The 19,180-nt window shown below is 40.3% G+C and overlaps 2 pseudogenes; both read left to right on the top strand.

Annotated features, from left to right (window-relative positions):
* Positions 1–1,036: 1,036 nt before the first annotated feature.
* Positions 1,037–10,792, top strand: LOC124991486 (polypeptide N-acetylgalactosaminyltransferase 13-like; annotated as a pseudogene).
* A 4,144-nt stretch (positions 10,793–14,936) lies between these two features.
* On the top strand, positions 14,937–16,107 carry LOC124991613 (RNA-binding motif protein, X chromosome-like; annotated as a pseudogene).
* The last annotated feature ends 3,073 nt before the right edge of the window (positions 16,108–19,180 follow it).

Below are 19,180 nucleotides of genomic sequence, written 5' to 3'. Positions count from 1 at the left end.
AAATCAGCATACTACAGTGATGCAGTCACATCAATGTCTATAGCAGCTCAATTCACAATAACTAGATTGTGGAACCAACCCAGACTACTTTTTTTATCAGTCAATATTTGAAATGCTAAGTGAAAACAATAAAGCTGTTTCCATCACTTGATTCATTCACCAACGTGGGAAAAGGTGAGATGTTTAAATTTTGATGTAGAAACTTGGCTCTTTTGACTTATTTAATCAAGAGTTTAAAGTGCATAATATCTTATAATTAATGAATTGAGTTTTTTTGTGTGTGTGGTGCTGGGGATTGAACCCAGGGCCTTGTACTTGTGAGGCAAACACTCTACCAACTGAGTGAAATCCCCATCCCATGAATTGAGTTTTTAATCATAGAAAATAGCAGGTTTTATCACCTCTTTTATGATTTAAAACAATTTAGGATCAAGTCTTCAAACACAAACACTTCATTTAAAAACAAAGTGAGAGGGAGGGTGGCTCTGCTGAGGTCACAATGTGCTAGAACTCCTCACTGGGTCTCCATGCCTCCTCAACCTGGGCACCTGCACTGCCGGCGCTCACGGAGTTCCACAGCCTGCTCCTGCGCTGTGAGGGCACCTCTCTGGGGCTGGCCAAGGTGGAGGCCAGAGCCAGCTTGCTCTGCTTGGGAAGAAGTGTGCAGAGAGCTCAGGCGGGAGCTGGGGCTGCGCACAGAGCAGCACTCTCTGGGGCCAGTGTGGGATCAAGGTGAGTGCAGGTGTGGTGAGCAGTGCACTCTGGTGCAGTTGAGGGGTGCCCGTAGGGCTTGATTGGAGGCTGAATCAAGTGCGTGGACTGCCCTTCTCTCTTCATGGAATTCTTGGCCAAGATAGCAGATGCACGTTCATTGAAATATTTTGAGGATGAATGTTTTCAAGTCATTTTGAAATTTCCAAGCACTACATACATGGGATGCATCCTGCTTTCAACCTGGAGTTTACCTCTTTGGCTTGGATTTGTCACAGGAGCATTTGCCTTCAATCTTTGTGTTAACTAGAAATCAAGTAAAGACATGAGGAGAATGGTTTACTGCAAGGTGGTTCTGGTCACTTCACTGATGTGGGTCCTTGTGGATGTCTTCTTTCTACTGTACTTCAGTGAACATAGCAAGTGTGATGACAAGAAGGAGAGGCCCCTGTTGCCTGCACTGAGGGCTATTATTTCAAGAAACCAGGAAGGCCCAGGAGAAATGGGAAAGGTTGTGCTGATTCCTAAGGATGACCAGGAGAAGATGAAAGAGCTGTTCAAAATCAATCAGTTTAACCTTATGGCCTGTGATTTGATTGCCGTTAATAAATGTCTGCCAAATGTAAGATGGAAGGATGCAAGACAAAAGTATACCCTGAAGAACTTCTGGACACAAGTTTAATCATTGTGCTTCATCATGAAGCTTGGAGCACTCCCCTTAGAACTGTTTAGTGTTGTAAATCGCTCCCCACACTACCTGCTCTCTGAGGCCATCTTGGTAGATGATGCCAGTGAAAGAGATTTTCTCAAGTTGTCATCAGAGAATTATGTGAAAAATTTAGAAGTAACAGTAAAAATTATCAGGATGGAAGAGAACTCTGAGTTAATAGGAGCTCATCTTCCAAGAGCAGCTGCTTCAAAAGGGCAGGTCATAACTTTTCTGGATGCACACTGTGAATGTGCTTTAGGGTGGCTGGAGCCCTTGCTGGCAAGAATAAAGGAAGTCAGGAAAAGTCGTATGCTGCTGGGAGCTATGCCATATGGACTACGCCAAGATGGTGCCTGGCAGTTAGCCAGAAGTTGTTTTGGTCACATTGGCAGTGAGGAGTTTGATTAACATAAGCATACCCAGATGATTTGTCATTGGCTGTTTTCAATTAAGTCCACACACACAATGCATGCATAGGTGTTCCCGAGTGCTCCTAATTGTGCCTGCTCGGACATCTAGCTCCACATCTAATCTTTGCACAATTGGCATCAGCCCTACCCTTCGCCCCCTGGAGGGGATATAAACTGACTCTCCTCGAGCGCCAGGGTTCCCGGGTTTCCTGAATCTACAATAAACCGTTCTGAATTCAGAAGCTTCGCTATTCATTTGTCTCCCACGCCAAATTGACTCCACTGGACGGATTCAAGTGGTGGCCCCGTAGGGGGAATTCTGAGTTCGTCTAACTTAAATGGTGAGTAGCGAAGTAAGCTGCAGCCCCTGTCTCTAAGGCAGCTAGATGCTCAAGATAGCTGGCCAGGTAGTGAAGTGCAAAAGTGCGTGTATTTTGTGTTGTTTGTGTGTTTGTCAAATTCAAGAGTCTTGCTCTAAGTAGCAAGGTAAGCTGAGACCCTGTCTCTGGGGCAGTTAACCCCTGTCCCTGGGGCAGTTAGGTACTCAGGTAAGCTGAGACCCTGTCTCTGGGGCAGTTAGGTACTCAGGTAAGCTGAGACCCTGTCTCTAGGGCAGTTAACCCCTGTCCCTAGGGCAGTTAGGTACTTAGGTAAGCTGAGGCCCTGTCTTTTAAGGCAGTTAGGCACTCAGTATAGCTGACCAGGTGATGAAATATAAAGGAGCTCCGGAGTGCATGTATTTAGTGTTGTTTGTGTGTTTGTACTATTGTTAGTGTGGTCTTTGTTTGTCCTGTATCAAATTTATTTATTAGTAAAGGATGGGTTCAGAAATATCACAAAATCAGTATGAAGGGATAATTCAAAAAGGAGGCATGGGAAATATATTACAAGAAGGAGAAGAAGTGCTAGAAGAGATTGAGGAGGAAGGAGATACTGGGGAGGAACTAGAAGATAGGCTAGTTAATGTTGCGGAGCTGCTAGAAAGCAGGAAAGACCATGAGATAACTAACCCCTCAGCTCCCCCTTATGATTAAAAGGTGGGAGGACCCGACATTTTGTGGGCACTCTTGTCGGCCTTGTTGTGGTGGAGTCCCAAGTGATACTGGGGATCGCTGGGACCCTGTGGAAGGTCCATTAAGACTGTCCTGCCCAGTCTTGGCAGATGGTCAGAGGCAGCGATTTCATCAGGCCCTAGAATTTAAAACAGTAAAAAATCTTAAAGAGGCAGTCGCTACTTATGGACCCCAGGCTCCATTTACCGTGAGTATGGTGGAATCCATCGCAACACTTAATCTGACTCCTAGTGATTGGGCGAGTATGTGTCGAGCAGTTTTGCATGGTGGACAATATTTAATGTGGAAAGTAACCAATCAGGAGCTCTGTGCAGAGATGGCTCGTAGAAATGCAGCCACAGGTTTCCATCAGTGAAACCTGGGTATGTTGCTGGGACAAGGACCATACTCTGAACAACAGCAGCAGATTACGTATGATCCAGCGGTCTATATTCAGATAGCTGCTGCCGCTGTTAGAGCGTGGAAAAGGTTACAAGGTCATGGGGACTTGCAAGGGCAATTATCCAAGGTTATACAGGGCTCAATTGAACCATATGCAGACTTTGTAGACCGTCTGTTACAAACAGCAGGCAGAGTGTTTGGGGATTCAGAACAAGCAATGCCTTTAATAAAACAGCATATTAACAAGCTAATAAATGGTGCAGGGAAGCAATTAGGCCATGGAAAAATAAGGATCTCAATACCTATTTAAAAATATGCAGAGATATTAATGAGTCAGCTATACAGTGTCAAGTACTATCAGCTGCTGTCACTCAAGGAGTAGCTCAAGCTATGAGGGCCAAACCCAAAAGTTGCTTTTCATGTGGACAGCCAGGACATTTTAAAAGGGACTGTCCAAACCTAAGGCATAGTACATACAAAAAAATACCCGAGTATGTCCAAAATGTAAAAGAGGAAAACATTGGGCAAGTGAATGTAAATTTGTAATTGACATTGAAGGAAAATCACTCCCAAAAAACGAGATGAGGGGGCCTCAGGCTCGGGCCCCACAAATATTTGGAGCCCTGAAAGAAGGACAACCAGCAGCGGATCCCATCAGAATGATCCCTCGAACCTATTATCCATTAATTCCCTCATCAGGCATACAACAGGAAGTGCAGGATTGGACCTCTGTGCTGCCGCCAGAGTAGTACTAACTCCAGAAATGGGGGTTCAATTAACGCCTACGGGTATCTATGGACCTCTTAAATCGGGGATAGTAGGTTTGCTATTAGGGCGCAGTTCTGCTGCCCTAAGAGGACTCCGTATAACATCAGGAGTAATTGATCCAGATTATGAGGGAGAGATAAAAATAATGGTCAGTCCCCCAAAAGATATTTCTGTTATAAATCAGGGGGATAAAATAGCACAAATACTGGTGATACCCAGTGAACATGACAAATATTTAGCAAAAAAGAATAAAAGAAATAAATCGGGGTTTGGATCCACGGGGGAACCTATGACCATGCTTGCCTTAGATCTAAACACTTGCCCCATGTATATTATAAGGATAAATGACAAGGAATTTAATGGGTTATTAGACACTGGAGCTGATCTTAGTATCATAACATTGGCCCAATGGCCAAGAGATTGACCTCTTCAAAAGGCTGACCAGACCTTACGAGGTTTGGGGGTTGCCTCAAACCCACCCCAGAGTTCACAGTTGTTGAAATGGACAGATACAGAAGGAAATTACGGTACTTTCCAACCCTATGTCTTGAGAGATTTACCTGTTAATTTATGGGGGAGAGACATATTAAGACAATTACAGATCAAATTGACTAATGAACATATGTATATTAACCCAATAGCTTGTAATATCATGGTGAACCAGGGATTCATACCTGGAAGGGGACTGAGAGCACATTCACAGGGAATAACTGAACCCATCCAAGTTATGAGAAGAAGTAATAAAGAGGGACTGGGTTTTCAGAGGGGGCCACTGAGCCAATAAAAATTACATGGAAATCACAAAAGGCTGTTTGGATACCTCAGTGGCCCCTCAATGCTCAAAAGTTACAAGGAGGCCAAGAGTTAGTAAGACAACAACTGGCCTTCTACAACCTTCTACGTCTCCTTTCAATACACCTATCTTTATAATTAAAAAGAAATCAGGGAAGTGGCGACTCCTCCAAGATCTTAGAGCAATTAATAGTCAAATGGTAATAATGGGAACAGCTCAATCCAGCTTCCCTCAATTGTCTGCTATTCCGAAGGATTGGAGAATTATAGTTTTAAACATAAAAGATTACTTCTTTTCTATACCACTTCATAAGGAGGATACCTGCAGATTTGCTTTTACTGTACCAGCTACTAACCACGAAGGACCTGATCAAAGATATGAATGGACAATATTGCCGCAAGGCATGGCCAATAGCCCCACTATGTGTCAGGTCTATGTAGACAAAGCTTTACAGCCTATTAGAAAATCTGATAAAGACCTAAAGATCTATCATTATATGGATGATATCTTATTAGCTCATCCTCATCAAGACAAACTTTTCAGAGTATATGATGGGCTGGTCAAAAATCTTCTTCAATTTGAATTGAGATAGCAGAGGATAAATTGCAGAGTTCTTGCCCCATTACCTACCTTGGTGCCATTATTGACAAAAACCTTAATACGACCTCAAAAGGTTACCTTTAGAATGGATAGATTAAAAACATTAAACGATTTCCAGAAACTTTTGGTAGATATAAACTGAGTAAGACCATATTTAAAATTAACAACTGAAGACTTTGGACCATTATTTGATACTCTTAAGAGAAGTGGTGATCCCGCCTCACCCCGGGAAATTACCACAGAAGCTAGAAAAGCATTGTGTAAGGTAGAAGATGCCATTACTAAGGCACATTTAGATTGGGTAGATATAACTAAGCCTATATTACTGATAATTATAGCCACCATAGGAAGTCCTACAGGAGTGTTCTGGCAACAAGGACCTACTTATTAGGTCCATCTTCACTACAGCCAAAAGATAACTCTAGAGAGTTATCCAGAATTAGTGGGAAAGTTAATAAAAAAGGCAATAACTAATGCTATAGGAATTTTTGGCATTGTTCCAAAAAACATTATCACTCCTTATAAACCATAAACTATAATTGAGCTCACACAAGAATCAGAAGTATGGGCTACCATTATATGTAATTATAATCCAAATTTTAATAACCACTACCCCAGGGACCCAATGATCCAAATGTTCGTCAGACACCCATTCATATTTCATAAGGTCACTAGAAAAAATCCCATACCAAATGTTATAACTTGCTTTTCTGATGGGTCCAGTAATGGAACAGCTGCTATAGTCATGCCAACATAGACATTTACTTTTCTTTATCCTTCCCAGTCTGTCCAGAAGATAGAGCTTCTAGCCGTTTGTCAAATTTTCCAAATGTTCCCAAATCAGCCATTTAATCTGTTCTCTGACAGCAAATATATAGTCAATGCTCTAAATATTATAGAAATTGTACCAAAAATATCCTCGGCATCTACCATTCATTCCTCATTATCTACAATTCAAAAGTTAATTTAGGACCGTAAGGAATCATTTTTTGTTGGACATATTAGGGCTCATACCGGGTTAACCAGTACCTCTCAGTATGGATAACGCTTAGCAAACTTAGCTACTAGAGACGTACATATTTTTTCCACATTCTTAGAAGCAGAAAATTTTCATAAAAACTTCCATGTTAACACTAACACTCTTCAAAAACGTTTTCGATTAACTAAGGAACAAGCTAGAACTATTGTCAAAAATTGTCAACATTGTGTCACTTATCTCCCAGTACCTCAAAATTGTGTTAACCCTAGAGGATTACAAGCCAACCATATATGGCAAATGGATGTTACTCATATCCCAGAATTTGGAAAGACTAGCTACATGCATGTGTCCATAGATACTTATTCAGGATTTATTATGGCCTCCTTACAATCAGGTGAAAAAACAAAAGATATTATAAATCACTGCTTATATACCTTTTCTATTCTGGGCGTTCCAAAAACAATAAAAACAGACAATGGTCCAGGCTATACATCCTTAACCTTTAAATAATTTTGTTCTACATTTGGTATATATCATGTCACAGGTATTCCTTATAACCCCCAGGGACAAGGAATTATAGAAAGAGCTCATCTAACCATTAAGACCTTATTAATAAAACAAAAAGGGGGGAATAGGGGAGTCATATCCACCTAAGAACAGATTATCTATAGCCCTTTTTACCTTAAATTTTTTGAATCTGGATGGATCAGGAAAATCAGCGAATCGACATGCTGCAGTTGACACTGACATAAAGCCACAAGCTTTATGGAACAGGAGAATGGAAAGGACCTTCCCCAGTCTTGATTTGGGGAAGAGGGCATGTGTGTGTATTTCCACAGGAAGAGAAAACACCAATTTGGATTCCAGAAAGGCTAGTCTGAGCAGTTAAGACAGTTCATCAAGATGCAGCCAAGCCCTCTGGGTATCCTACTGCTGCTGCTGATGGTGGTAAGTTTCGTCCAGGGTGAATAGTTCTGGACAATAGTCAGGGTATTGCCTTGACTGGATCCAGTCTCTCAAGGTGGTGCAGTCTTTCCTCAGTTCTTTTCCACTAATGAATCTACTGGGCAAGCTACCCTTAGGTACACACCACCATTGGACTCCAAATTTACCCTAAATTTATCACTAAAGAATACATTATGCCTCACCTTTAGCAATGGCACACCTTGTGTGCAGTTGATCGATTGTACTTTGGCAGATATTACCTTAAATAAAGAAAACAACTTCAATACAAATGTCACTGGTTACGTGCCCAAAGCTATTAATAATATCCATTTGGTCCTTATGCGGGCCTAAGGCATATACGGATGTAAGCCCCCTGGCTTTTGTAAAGGGAGACTCTATGGGTAGGGGAGAGTGCACTAATCGAAGGGTTAATGGAGTTAATACTGAAATATAGAGAGAGAGTGAAGCAGTTACTTTTTCATATACTCCGTGTGCCTAGTTCTCCCTTTCCTTTTTGTGACTTTTAATGAGAACTTCTCTAGACAGTTACTTTCCCAGATCGCACAATAATGGACGGATGGATTCGACGAGCTGGTGACAGGGCTTCAATGGCAGATCCTCGCCATGAATGCCACTAAGGTGGAAGTCAAACCGAGAGGGCTTATCACGGGAACATTAGATAAACAAATACAATTTGGCACCAAATTTGGGGGACTCTTAAGTCCCACACTAATAAGCTTGGGTATACTTGTGTTGATTCTGTTCTACATTTACAAACGCCTCAAAGCCAGTCAACAGACTCATAATGTGATCATAAAATAGGCCATGGCTGCCCTTGAAGCGGGACAATCTCCCAGTATATGGCTTAGTATGCTGGATTGGTAGTCAAAGACAGGTAAGATTCGTGGGGAGCTCATACCAACCTAAGACAGGAAATGAGGGCTAGAGCCTCATTGTCCAATGACAGGTAAGGATGTTGCTCTGCCATGGACGACCTAAGACAGGCATGATCCCTGTCAGCTTCCTTTTCAGTTCATATAAGGAAGGGGGAGATGCTGGGGGCTATGCCATACGGACTACGCCAAGATGGCGCCTGGCAGTTAGCCAGAAGTTGTTTTGGTCACATTGGCAGTGAGGAGATTGATTAACATAAGCACACCCAGGTGATTTGTCATTGGCTATATTCAATTAAGTCCATGCACACAATGCGTGCATAGGTGTTCCCGAGTGCTCCTAATTGTGCCTGCTCGGACGTCTAGCTCCGCGCCTAATCTTCGCACAGTTGGCATTAGCCCTACCCTTCACCCCCTGGAGGGGATATAAACTGACTCTCCTCGAGCGCCAGGGTTCCCGGGTTTCCTGAATCTACAATAAACCGTTCCGAATTCAGAAGCTTCGCTATTCGTTTGTCTCCCACACCAAATTGACTCCGCTGGACGGCGTCAATATGCCACATCATTGATGTGATGAGCGATGAGGCCTTTGAATACATGGCTGGGTCAGATATGACTTACAGGGGTTTTAACTGGAAACTAAATTTCTGCTGGTATCTTGTTCCCCAAAGAGAAATGAATAGGAGGCAAGGAGACAGAACATTACCTGTCAGGACTTGTACTATGGCTTGTGACCTATTTTCTGTTGATAGAAACTACTTTGAAGAGATAGAAATTTATGATTCAGAAGTGGATATTTGGGATGGAGAGAATCTTGAAATGTGTTTTAGGATTTGGCAATGTAGAGGCTATACAAAAAAGAATAAAATTATGGCATTTACAGGTAAATGGATGAAATTAGAGAATATCATGCTAAGTGAAATAAGCCAATCCCAAAAACCCAAAGACCAAATGTTTTCCCAGATAAAGTGGATGATGATACATAGTGGGGTTTGGGGGTGGGTGTTAAGAGAAGAATGGAGGAACTTTGGATTGTGTAGAGTAAATGAGAATGAGATCATTACCCTATGTACATGTATGATTACATGAATGGTGTGAATCTACATCATGTACAACCATAGAAATAAAATGATGTACCCCATTTGTGTACCATGAATCAAAATGCAGTCTGTAAAAATAAAAAAGAACTTCATTACTATGCCATCATATTCAACATTTTCATTACCAGGGAAATAAACTCAATATATATTCATTAAACTTTTATTTTAATTAAACTGCTAGATATCAATCACTACAGGTTATAACTCGAGCAGAGTCGTAAGTAGGGAAGCTTTACATGCTCTTCATCGTAGAACACTTTGTATTCAAAATACATAAGCAGTATACAAAAAGGAAGAAAAATTGGTCAGTGAGATTCTTAATGTTTCTGTATTTGACACTATTTTAAGTGCCCATAAAGTTGCTTCACACTAGTGTTTTATTCATGATAAATGTATTAAGCAGCTCAAAATAATTGGGAGCTGGGAGTGGGAGAGAGGATGGAAGACATGTCTTCTGGACCAGAAGATTCCACTTTTTTGGCCTTCATCTTTACTATAAAAGCTCTTACATAAAGTGGTCATCATTTTGGGTACATGCAACTGCCCCCTCCACCTATACTCTTTTATAATGAAAAGACAAACATTTTCTGAAGGTTAGTAAAAGCTTGAATGGTTTTCATCGGTAGCATTCTTTCTTCTATTGACTTTGTGTTGGTTCAATTCTAGAGAAGGAATCTACAAAATGGAGCATTTCAGATTTACTCCTAAAAACATAGACATCCACACTTGGAGGTCTCCGGGAATCCCTGAATTTTCTAAAATTGTAAGCAAAAGTTTGAATGTCAGGGCATTTCTTATGAGGATAGACTCTGTAGTTGACAACAAATTTAGAAAGGCAGATCTGACCCCCCAGATGCCATGAATCACTACCTTAAATTGATCATGGTCTCTCAGCTCAGCTGAAGTCTGACAACAACCCCATTTCCCATTTCTTACTCTTCTTTCCCTTCATTTTCTTCTTGTCCTGACTAAAATGCCCCTGTACAACATTGTTCCTTAAAATTTAAAAGCTTAAACTCTCAAGGATCCTTTTTTTTGGTGGGGAGTGCATTGTAATTATAAATAGTGAGGCTCACTATGTGATATTTGCACATGAACATAACATGATTAGATCAATCTCATTTCTGTGTGTCCCTTTCCCACTCCACCCTCCTGAACCACTTGGTTCTACTCTATTGATCTCCCTTCTACTATTACTATCATCATTATTATTTTAATTAGTACATGATAATTGCATATATAAGCAGATTCACTGTGGTATAGTCAGACATGGACATAGCACACTTTGATAGACTTCATTCCTCAGCACTTCCCCATTTTTCCTCTACCCCCTTGATCTTCCTTTACTCTATGTCTCCCTTCTATTTTCATGAGATCTCCTTTTTAAATTCCTTTTTATTTTCTCCTTTTTTTCTTTAGCTTCCACTTAGGAAACAGTTGATGCTTGACTTTCTGAGTCTGACTTATTTCACTTAGCATGATGTTCTCCAGGTCCATTCATTTACCAGCAAATGACACAATTTCATTCTTCTTTACACCTGAGTAAAACCCCACTCTCTTTATATACCAAATTTTCTTTATTCATTCTTCTATTGACAGGCAACTTGACTGATTCTGTAACTTGGCTGTTGTTAATTGCACTACTATGAACATTGATATACATGTATCACCATAGTTTTCTTCTTTTAGTTCTCTAGGTTAAATATTGAACAGTGGGATAGCTAGATTATATGGTGGTTCCTAGTCATTTGAGGTATCTCCATACATCTTTCCAAGGTGGACATACTAATTTGCAGTCCCACCAATGATGTATAAGTTTGCATTTTCTCCAAGTCCTTGTCAGCAATGACTGAGATTTGTGTTCTTTATGATTGCCATTCTAATTGAAGTGAGATGAAATTTCAGTGTAACTGTGATATGCATTTCCCTGATCACTAAGGATGTTTAAATTTTGTCATATATTTGTTGACTATTTGCATTTCTTCTTTTGAGAAATGTCTATTTAGATCATTTGCCCATTTATTGATTGAGATATTTGGGGGTATTTTTTGGTTTGTTTTAAGTTTTTTGGGTTCTTTATATAATTTGGATATTAATGCCCTTTCAGAAGAGTAACTGAAAAATATTCTTTTATATATCTTCTACTTTTTGATGTGTTAATCAAAAGGCATATGTCAGCTAGTAAATGGTTAATAATTTTTTTAAAACCATAATTACTTCATGTAAACTGAATTTGAAATATTTCAGTAGCACTTTAAATGATTGAAACCTTATTATTGTCCCAGTAAAAATAAAAGAAAATCTAAACCTGCACAAATTTCATGCTAGGGAAGAATTTTCAGACTATTCAGATGGTTTGAATGTATACCATTATAGTGCCTAACAAATTTAAAAAAAACATAAAATATTATAAAACATCCCAAACCAGAAGGCAATGAAAACATTGAATTTTTCTTTCATAAATATTTGCCTATAGTATAGAAAATTAAAACCATGATTGATTTACAAAGCATTCCTTATTTCAAAACACCCTCTTCCAGGTTGTTTCTCATCTGAGCTAATTCATCTCCAACCTTCTAGATGCTCAGGTCAGAAATCTAAGATCACTTTTGGCTTCTCTCTTTCTCCTCTCTCTATTATCAAATTCATTTGATGCTACCTTTGAAATACAACCAGAAGCCAATGTTTTCCCACCATGTTCACTGTGGGTCACTGATTTCAAACTTTTTATTTGCTACATGCTTATAATTTGGTTCCCCACTTTTGCCACTCCTTGCCTCAGTCTTTTCTCAATGTAACAGACATAGTGATTCTGTTAAATATCCATGTTGATGTCACTTCCCTGCACCCAATCTGCCAATGATTTTTCATTTCTCCTCAGGGGGCTTCAAGGTACTCATGACAACAGCCCTCTCCTCAGACCCTCACACCCTTCCTCACACACGAACATACCCTCCCTCTCACATGCACCCATATGACTGTTTCTCATCTCTTACATCTCACTTTTAGCTTCCTCTAACTGGTTACCTAGCAAGTTCCTGTGTTAGTGTATTGTTCCCTCTGGGGGACAGAGCTCTTACTCTCTTTAGATCTCTGTCCAAATATGACCTCATCAGTAAGGCACTCCATGGTCCTGCTGCCCACCCTATCCCTGTACCTCTGACAAGCTATTAAGTTTAGTTCCTCTCTTCTGTCTGCCCTTCCACCTCCCAGTCCCCCACTCCCATCATACACCCTAGAGTATGTTTTTGTTTGCCTTTTTGTTTTGGCTTGTTTGTGTTTGGCTGCACTTGGTTGGGGATAGAGCCCAGGGCCTCACCCATGTTGGGTAAGTGCTATTACTAAGCTACACCCCCAGCCCAGTAAGTTCATTTTAAAGGTAGTGTATTTGTCAGTTTTGTTCACTGGCATCCTGGTTATCTGGGATAGTTCTTAGCACATACTAAGCACTCTTTATTTCTTGGACTAATGAACTGAAAAAGTGGGTGTTAAAGTGGCTAAGTGCTACTGTACAATTTTTTATATGTTAAATTTTAAAGTGCAGTAATATATTTATACAAGATTTGTATAACTTCATCTCCAAATGATTATTTTCTTCCTAATATCCTGCATATTAAAATATGGACTATGTGTTGTTCTCTGTAGTAAAATATCCTGCCTCATAGAAATGAAATGACATTTTATATAAATACTGCTATATTATATAAATTGCTTCATTAAGCTAAAAATAATTTTAATATTAATTTGCTGGATGTGTTCAAAAACCCCTGAAGGTCTTAAGATTTTCAATTTTAGAAGGGGGATATTACATTTTCTCAAAATTCTTATGTATGTTCATGAATAGCTGTTATTAAATTTACTTTGTAAGTGCAAGTCTATAAAGAAAAACATTTACAGAAAACTTAAAAACTTTACAAATGATCTGTCCTTAGATTCTGTGTTTCTAGACAATAAGACTGAGACCCAAATAAGTAACAGTTTGCCTTGGGATCCTATAGCTATAAGCAATGATGCCAGGACTCCTCATTGTCAATATATAACTTCATACTCTTGCTCCAAAATATTATAAAATGACATAACAGTGAGAAAAAGTCTTTATTAAAAATTTTGTTATTAGAAGATTGATTCTTTAGAAATATTTAAATTCTTACAATCTTTCATATTTACATGAAATCAGTTCTACAAAATAATAGCACAGGCAATAAGACTTGAAGAAAAAAGAAAGAAAGAAAGAGAAATTTCCTAAAAACAGCATGATTACAGAACAATAGGACATTCTAGAATCATTGAGTAAACTGGGTTTCAAGGAAATAAAGTTAAGCCTCTTAAAGTAGCAACTTATGGAACACAGTCTCTTCCATTTTCTTCATAATTATCCTCAAGTTAAATGTAAAAATAGCCTAGAGTTTTCATAGAGAATTAGACCATCTATTATTGTGGACATTGATTAGTTCTATGTTGCTAAGTTTCAAAGGTTGCAGGGTGATTAGATTTTTCCAGGCTTTCCAGTGTAGCTCTATAGACCCCAGTAAATATAAGTCATAAACTTGATTTTGCTTTTTGCTTAGAGTCTAATAAAGAAAAAAGAAAAAAAAAGAAAGGAGAAGGAAATAAAATACAAGATATTAGCTGAGCCTTTTTAAAAAAACTTTTAAAAAATTGATGGGAGGTTGGAATCATACTTTATGTTGCTTAAGTACACTCCAAAATACTGATCCCTGCCCCTGGAGCATTGCTTCTACCATTAAGGAAATGATAGCATGCACAATCAAACCATTTCAAGTTGCATCTCATCTTAGATGCTAAATCTAATCTCAGAGGTTGCAAAACTCATGAATTCTTAAATTATAAAAAAGAAGTTAAAGATCTTAATGGATGTGTGAATACCCACAACTAGTCATTCTGCCTAACTGATATCTTCAAATCCTGAATATATTTCCAATTCATTTGGATCAGGTAAATTCAGTTGTCTAAAGGCAGCTTTTGTTGCAGGATTCAGCTGCTTCTCTACCCTTTTCTCCAGTGTGTTAAAGTAAGGACTAGATAAGATCGACCCCTCTTCTCTACAGTTCTGGATGCATCTGGTTTGACTACAACATGTTCACACTGCTATTAAATATAAGCTCTTGTATAAATTTAGGATGCTGAGTGAACACCAGAATTGTTGTTTTTCATATAAATTTGTGCCCAACTTTTGTTTTATGTTGTTCAGTAAATTCTAAAGAAATTTTTATTGTAAAAAAAACTTTTTTTTTTTTTTTTGCTCTGCTGGGGATTGAACCCAGGGTGTTGTGCTTGCAAGGCAAGCACTCTACCAACTGAGCTACCTCCCCAGCCCCCCAAAATTTTTTTAAATAAATAAAAAATAAAAATAAAATAGAAACAAAGTGATTACAAACAGTAGAAATGCCTCGATAGATTGGTGTCCCATTGACCTTGGCCATTAGTTTAGCTGGTAATGTTGGTGAGACGGAATGGTAGATTCTAAAGAAATCTGAAAAGAAGCTGCCACTGCTGCCACCACAGCCACTGCCACCACCGCTGCCACCGCTGCCACCATCCAGATGTGTCAAAATGATGGAAACTGTTCGACCTGGGAAACTGTTCATAGGAGGCCTCAATATAGAGACCAATGAAAAGACTCGAATTAGTATTTGGGAAATTTGTACACATACTGGAAGTTCTTTTGATGAAGGACAGAAAAACCAACAAATCCAGAGGCTTTGCTTTTATTACTTTTCAAAGACCTGCTGATGCTAAGGATGCTGCAAAAGATATGAATGGAAAGTCTTTGGATGGAAAGGCAATTAAAGTAGAGCAAGCCAACAAACCATCTTTTGAGGGTGGTAGTAGGCAAAGACTACCACCACTTTCAAGAAACAGAGGGCCTCCAAGAAGTCTGAGATGTGGCAGAGGAGGAAATGGAGGGGCAAGAGGTCATCCTTCACATGCAGGACACTTGGATGATGATGGATATTCTCTGAATCTCAATATGAGTTCTTCTAGAGGGCCATTTTCCTGTTAAACAAGGTCAAACTTCAAGAAGTGGAGGTCTTCCTCCTAAAAGATATGCTCTCTCTGCTCCAACAAGAAGCAATAGTAGTGTGGGAGGATGAGGTCCCATGTCACATGGAAGAGAGAATTATGGAGGTGGGTCATGCAGAGAGCAAGTCTCATCATGAAGAGATGATTTTGGGTCACCAAGAGATGATGGTTACTCTGCTAAGGATAGTTACTCAAGCAGAGTTTATCCAAGTTCCTGAGGTAACAAGGATTATGGTCAGCCACATAGAGACTATGCATACCGTGATTATGACCATTACAGTTCTTGGGATGAACATTCCTCTAAAAGCTATAGTGATCATGAAGGCTGTGGTAGGAATTGTGATAGAGATTCTGATCATCCAACTGGAAGCTCTTACAGAATTCATATGAAAGTTATGGGAGCTCCCGAAGTACACCTCCTACATGAGGACCCTCACTGCCTTATGGTGGAAACAGTCACTATGATGATTGTAACAGCTCACAAGATGAATATGGTGTAAGTCAGGAAACTTATTCAAGCAGCCAAAGTGATGTCTACTCAAGTGCTTGTGATTGTGGTGGTAGACAAGAACGAGGGTTCACATCTATGGATAGGGTGTACAATGCTCCTAGAGTATCATATAGTAGCTCCAGACATGGAGCTTCTGGAGGAGGTGGTGAGGGAAGCCGATCTGAAAGAGGGGTCAGAACCAGATACTAAAAATAACACTCAGTTATTTACCAAATCTTCCATAAAAAAATAAAGTACTACTTTTGTTACTTGAATACTACTAAAATACCTCCGTGAAATGTTTTTTGTATTTTAAGAAGAAAATTATTCAAAATAATTCCATAAATGTTATTGTTAATTGAGAAATAAACATTATCAGTTTAGATTTAAAATAAATATTGTTAAATTGTTCAAAATAAAAATTTTCATGAAGTCTCAAAAAAAAAAAAAAGAAATGCCTCATAATGCTAACACAGAGTTCACTACGGAAATGTCCCCAACCTTCTGAATTTTCTTGTATCAAACAGTCTGAAAGTCTCTCAGCTTTCTTTTTATCTTTTTGGTAGACCAACTTAACATTTTAGACACTTTAGGAGAAACAATATAGAGACACCCAAATTTGTCTTTGGAACCCAGGTATAACCTCCAGCGTCTAGGAAGACAGGTCACATGCTCTCTCATGGATGGAAAACCCTTTGGACCATCACCAATAAATTAGATAAATAAAACTGGTAGTTTCTTGAAAAGAATTCAGAAGTAGGAATTGCATTTTTCCCAAGTATAATAGAATTATTAAAAGTCCCCCTGCACTGTCTCCTACAGAGGGGTGATCCTCTGCTGCCACCTACCCTTCTGTTTATCCCCATGTGTCTGCTGGACTAGGAACCAAGAGAGCCTGCTTCCCTCAGCATCCCAATAGCCACCTCTCCCAGTCCTCTCCTCTTTCCAACTCATCTGTACCTGAGACCTGCTGGCTCCTTAAATCTACGACTCTATTGTGCAGAAACTTCCTGAAGCCCCTCACCCTTCCCCAAGTGGTTCCTTCAGCCATTCCACCTTCCTGAATGCCAGAGCTCAGCTGGGGGCTGCCGTCTCCTTCCCATGCCTTCTTCCCCATCTTGGATTTAGGAGTAGATGCTCCTTCCTGTGGTTCCTGGTGAACAAATCCAGCAATGGTGCACCAACTCTCCCTCACTCCTCTCTGGGAGGCCTCTGCCACATGGCAATGTCCCAGCTCTCTCAGACATTGCTGTGGCACCTCCTCAACCCACCATGCCTCTCTACTCAAGAACTCTGCCCTGGGCCTGTAATCACACCTGCACCTCATTCCTTGCCAGCACCAGAACTGCTGTGAAGTGTCCCCATTTTTCCTACTTTATTAACATCCCCCAATCTGGTTGTATCTAAAGACCTCTGTGTACCCAAATGATGACACTACCCAGGAAGGTTCCACCACGGCAGGCCCAGGGTGAAGTCCTGGGCTCTGGGGCAGCCCGTTCCCTTGCCCTGTCTTGTGCACACACCTCCACTCTCCATGTCCTGCAACCCACTCCTGGCTTTCTCTGGCCAATCACTCTCTGTGACGCAGCTCTCTCTGCAAACACCTCCCCTCAGCCCACCTTCCAACTGTGCTCTCGAGAAGACTCTCCACACCCTTCCCCTTGGACCTCACCTTCTGCTCTGCAGTCACCCCCAAGGCCTGATCAGCCCTGATCCCTGGGACACTGAGGGATCCCTCACTGGATCCCTGCCTCCAAGTGGACACTTCCTACTTTCCTTGGAATGTTAACATTGCATGAAACCATTCACATTCTATCATAAAGAGACCCAGAATAGCAAAGCGAGGCTAAAAAAACAAATTGAAAATGTGTCAAGACACACTTCATCCAGCTCGTTTCTGAACTGACAGGGAAATGGAAATCACTATTGGGAGTTCTCAAAACTTGAACGTTCCATTTCTTGGAGTTTATGCAGAGTAGTTCAGTCACTGCAATGTGCTTCATTAGCTCAATACAGGTTGGGGTTTTGTTTTTAATTTTGTCCCTCATTAATAGTCAACAGAAAATTATATATACATATACATGTATATAAACTATATATTTACACATACATATATACGTATGTGCATGAGTATATATAATTTCCTAATGGGATCATGATTACACACACATGGCTCTTACTAAAATGAGTGTGTTGTGCCCAAAGGCTCGAGACCCTGCAAAGACCACCAGAGACCATGATCAATGCAAGCAGCAAAGAGTCATTTATTAGCAAGTTCGAACCTGGTCCTCTGCGTCCTTAACCAGTGACGCTAAGAGAGGCCCCGAGCCCTCGTTAGCAGGGTTTTTATAATGAAAGGCAAGCAGTTTTACAGTGTTCTTTTAATTGGTTAACATTTGAACAGCTAAACATTAGTCCTCCTCTGGTTGGGTCCGGCCAATCTATTTGATTCTCATTGGGTCCTGCCAGAACTGAACAGTCCTAGTGGAAGAAGGGAGGAGGGAAGGGGTGAACTATGTAGGAGATGAGTCGAGGCTAAGCCCCGCTCCCGTCCTTGACGGATAAGGTCTCCAGGCAACCGCACATTCCTCGGACAAATATCTCTTAACAACCTTGGTGAGCACAGGGGTCCAGCAGTCCTGTTTGTCCCTGAGACAGTTAGCAGCACAGATATCACCCTGCTCTCAACAAGTGGTGCTCCTGGTCCAGACATCTCACTGTGTTCATGATGACTCAGCAGTGCACTTAAGAAACGAGTTGTGTTCAAGAAAGAATGAATTGGCATGCTAGAGAGAGGGTGAGAAGACACAACTCATTAGTCATTTCTCAACAGGTCTTGAGACCAACTCCTTGACACTCCTGGTGACATCCCAGAGTCACTACAAAGCTTGCTGGTCACTCAGTTGTCCTGTCCTCCACTCAGGAGACCTGAGGTAGGAAAATCACACAGGACACTTTCCAGAGTGCATTCAGGGAGCCATGAGCAATCTGACTCTGATAAATGCACTTCTTAAAGTCAAACAAGTAGCAATCAAGCAACTGGCCTTAGCACATCCAGGAGACAGGGGACAATGAGGTTGTGCAAAGAAAAATGCCATTAAATTGTTCTCTGAACAGTAGGATTGAATGAGACAACCTATATACATAAAAGTACAAAAATCTAATGTAATTTATAATATGTATAATTAGGACTCTTACTTTTGATGCATGACATTGGGGTGACACTGTTTAAGGATGACTGCTATTAGCCAGACTCAGAGTCATTCTTCATAAATTTTTTTTA

The sequence above is a fragment of the Sciurus carolinensis genome, chromosome 8 (genome assembly GCF_902686445.1).
Source record: "Sciurus carolinensis chromosome 8, mSciCar1.2, whole genome shotgun sequence".
NCBI classification, from domain to species: Eukaryota; Metazoa; Chordata; class Mammalia; order Rodentia; family Sciuridae; genus Sciurus; species Sciurus carolinensis.
This window is presented reverse-complemented; position numbering and strand designations above follow the sequence as displayed.